The following is a 4,559-nucleotide window of genomic DNA, read 5'->3' on the forward strand; positions in this document are numbered from 1 at the left end:
GTCTCTGCTCCCATCAGCTGTGGGAGGAAGCCTCTCTGATGACAGTTGCACTTGGCACCAATCTATGAGTATAGCAGAATATTGCTATGTATCATTTCATTGACTTTCTTTTTCCTACCCTAGGTCTCTGGGCTATTCAGTCTTGGGTTCCTGATCATCCAGGCACGGTCAGGCATGGGCTCCCTTTCGTGGCGTGGGCCTCGGATTAGACCAGTCATTGGTTGGCTGCTCCCACAAGTTCTGCGCCTCCATCCCCTCTCCACCCCCGGGAAATCTTGCAGGCAGGACAGGATTGTAGGTTGAAGGTTTTGTGGCTGGGTTGGTGTCCCAGTCCCACCATGGGGAGTTGCAAGGTTAAAGAAGGTGGCCAGTTCAGTCTCAGTATCCTCCATTACTAGGAGTCCTTGCTAGGGTCACCTCACAGAATCCTGGGAGCTTCTACTGCACTAGGTTTCCACATCACACCCCCCACAAAGCCCTCCAATTCCAGTAATTTCTTCCTGTACCTTTGCTCCATGCTCCCTCACAACTGGATCCCTCCTATTCCTACCAGCAAAATCTATTTTATCTCCCCTTCCCAGGGAGATCCATGTGTCCCCTCCAGAGCCCTTGTTACGGAGCCTCTCTGGGTCTGTGGATTGTAATATGGTTATCACTTACTTAACAGCTAATATCCACTTATGAATGAGTACATACCATGTTTGTCTTTCTGGGTTGGGTTACCTCACTCAGGAGATTTTTTTCTGATTCCATTCATTTGCCTATAAATTTCATGATGTTTTAACAGCTGAGTAATTCTTCATTGTGTAAATGTACCATAATTTCTTTATCTGTTTGTTGGTTGAGGGACATCTAGGTTGTTTTCACTTTCTTGCTATTATGTACAAAACTGCCATGAATATATCGAGCAAGTGTTCTTGTGGTAGGATGAAGCATCCTTTGGGTATGTACCCAAGAATGTTATAGCTGGGTCTTGAGGTAGATTGAGTCCCAGTTTTCTGGGGGAACCTCACCAGCATGAGCAGTCACTTGTGGTTTCGATCTTAGCCATTCTGACAGGTGTAAGATAGAACCACAAAGTAGTTTTAATTTGCATTTCCTTGATGGCTATGGATGTTGAACATTTCTTACAGTGTTTCTCAGCCATCTGAGATTTCCTCTATTGAGAATTCTGTTTAGATGTTACCCTGCCCCCCTCCATTAAGACAGGGTTTCTGTGTGACAGCCCTAGCTGGCCTGGAACTCACTTGGTAGACCAGGCTGGCCTTGAACTCACAGAGATCGCCTGCCTCTACCTCCCAAGTGCTGGGATTAAAGGCATGCACCATGCCACCTAGCTGTGCCCCATTTAACTGGATTGGTTTATGTCTAGTTTCTTGAGTTCTTTATATATCTTGGATACTAGCCCTCTATTGGATGTGCAGTTGGGTGAAAATCTTTTCCTATTCACAGGCTGTCGTCTTGTCCTATTGAATGGTCATATTTATTGATCTTAGTAGTGCCTGTACTATCAGTATTCAGTTCAGGGAGTTGTCTCCTGTGCCAATGTGTTCAAGGCTGTTCCCCACTTTCTCTTCTATCAGGTTCAGTGTATCTGGATTTATGTTGAGGTCTTTGGTTCAGTTGGACTTGAGTTTTGTGCAAGGTCATATAGGGATCTATTTCCATCTTCTACATGCAGATATATAGACCAGACACCATTTGTTAAAGATGCTTTTTTTCCCATTGTGCCTTTTTGACTTATCAATTGGGTGTCCTTAGGTGTGTGGATTTATATCTGGGTATTCAATTCATTTCACTGATCGACTTGTGCTTTTATGCTGATACTATTTTTGTTTGTTTTTTTCAAGACAGGGTATCTCTGTTACAGCTCTGGCTGTCCTGGAACTCACTTTGTCTATCAGGCTGGCCTCGAGCTCCCAGAGACGACCCACCTGAGAGATGAGATTAAAGGCGTGCGCCGCCACTGCCCAGCACTATTGTTTTTATTACTATAGCTCTGTAATACAGATGGAAATCAGGGACAGTGATACCTCTGGAAGTTCTTTTATTGTTCAGGATTGTTTTAGCTAGCCTGGGTTTGTTTTTCCATATGAAGTTGAGTATTGTCCTTTCAAGGTCTGTCAAGAACTGTGATGGAATTTTGATGAGGACTGATGGGGATAGCTTTTAATTTGTAGCTGATAGGATGGCCATTTTTACTATGTTGATCCTGCCGATCTATGAAGGGCTGCAACTTTTAATTTATAGAACTTGGAGAATTCATAAGAAATATACCAATGAAGAAAGGGCTAATAGTAGATCTGTTATGAAGATATTTATATAAAGAAAACCCAAAAGGGCAATGTTGCAGACTTCAATTACATGAACTGACAAATGGTAGCAATGCAGAGCTATGCTCTAACAATCAACCCATACTCCCTACACTAGTGAAGCTGTAAGGGCCTCTAGTCTAGATGGTTCTAAAACGGAGAGATTTGGTTTGGTGGAAGATGGCAGATACAGTGAAGTACAGTGACCGCAGCAAGCAGTGGCCTTTCCTTTAGCCTGAGACGTTAAAGTACAGTGAATTGAGGGAAGGGGAAAACCATCTTTCTGTAAGAGTCCACCCTGATTCATGCGATAACCATGCCCAAACTCCCAGGTAAACAGCCTTCAGTGGACACTTCTACAAATACAGAAATAAAAAACAGACAAAAGAATATCCAAAGATACATATTTTCATTGGCTGAGCACCTTCCCATTTTCCTTATAAATAGGTGTGCTGGTTAGTTTTCATTGTCAACTTGATACAACCTAAAATTAGCTGGAAACAGAGTCTCAATGAGGTTGGCCTGTGGACATGTCTGGGGTAGGAAGACCCAGGCAACTACAGGCAGCACCATTCCCTAGCAAGGAAATGCTGGACAATGTGAGAAGCAAAGATACACACGTTCTCTCCTTGCTCTTGACTGGTGTGATAGAATGAGCTGTTTGAGTTTCAGCCTTTCCCCAAAATGGACTTGTTGCTTTTTGTCAGGGTGCTCGTCACAGTAACAGAAATGAAACTAGAAAAATACAGGCAATCAGAGAAGTCTTGGAAAATGGTGAGGTACACTAGTACTGCTATTTCTTTCTGGACCTTATACAACACAACTTCGTTGTTCACAGATAATAACCAGCAATGTGTGCTAATTACATGATTCTCCACAACCCTAAAGAAGAATGGACACATAAAACATTTCCAACTGAAGTTTATAGAACTCTAAATAATTGCGTCATTTCAGAATTCCAGAGCTGCAAAGAGCCCTACTGATAGCCTGATCAAATTCTTTTTTTTTTTTTTTAAAGAGACAGAGTTTCTCTGTGTAGTTTTAGAGCCTGTCCTAGAACTTGCTCTGTAGACAAGGCTGGCCTTGAACCTAGAGATCCGCCTGCCTCTGCCTCCCGAGTGCTGGGATTAAAAGGCGTGCACCACCACTGCCCAGCTCAAATTCTATTTTTGTAATTAGCAACTGAAATCCATCCACATTAAAATAACTGACCTCAAGTCTTGGCTTATTGGCAAGGATGGAACTGTGTATATGTCATTTACTTGGGCTGTGTGTGTGTGTGTTCATGTGTGTGCAGATGCACAAGTGTGGGGGTGTATATGGAATGCCAGAGGACAAGCCTGGCTTTCATTTTTCAGGTGCCGTCCACCTTGTTTTTAGAGACAGGTTCTCTGGTTTGAGTATGCCACCATGCCTGGCATTTTTTTTTACATAAGCTCGGAGGGTGGGGGGGACCAAAGTCACTGCCCACTGTGTGTACTTTACCAACTGAGCTACCTAGTGCCTGGGCTGAGCTTTTAAAAGGACTAATTTACTTTACTTAGAAATAAACCCTGCATATCTACTATGCTATACTAACCTTCTAAAATTATGTTACAAAGGCAATAAGCTAATCTTTAAATAGCCTGCCAGGCAGCATGATATGGCACAACCATTTTATTAATATGCAGCAGTAGGATAAATCTTTAACAGGAGTACTGCATATGAATATGTGTGGTACTTTGATATAGCATCAGATTTGAGTCAGTCAATTCTGTCACTTACTTCTACTTCCATATGTATAAAAAAGATGTATACCCTAGTGGTTGAGAGACTGGCACACAGCCATGCTTTCTTCTTTTTAGTTTAAATGCATGTAAATGACCTCATGGCATTACATTTTCACCACATAAGTAATTCAAAATTAAGGAAGGAAGGGAGGGAAGGGAAGAGGGAGGGGAGGAGGGGAGAAGGAAGGAAAGCGGAGAAGCAAGCGAGCAAGCAGCAAGATGGTGGTATAAAAGACCTTTTCACAAGGTCCCCTCTGCCAGCAGCAATGTTTGAGAAAACAGTCCTATAATGAGACTGTAACCAAGCACATCCCACAAGGACATGGCGGTGACTCACTCTCCTGGAGAGTTTCTGATCTTATCAAGAGTAGAATTACTGGGAGGGAACTGTAGGGATTCTACAAGACTCTCCTAGAGATTACTTTGAACATACTCAAACCTGTAAGGACTACAGTAAGGACAACATGACACTGAATGA

This window comes from Peromyscus leucopus, chromosome 2 (assembly GCF_004664715.2).
Source record: "Peromyscus leucopus breed LL Stock chromosome 2, UCI_PerLeu_2.1, whole genome shotgun sequence".
NCBI classification, from domain to species: domain Eukaryota; kingdom Metazoa; phylum Chordata; class Mammalia; order Rodentia; family Cricetidae; genus Peromyscus; species Peromyscus leucopus.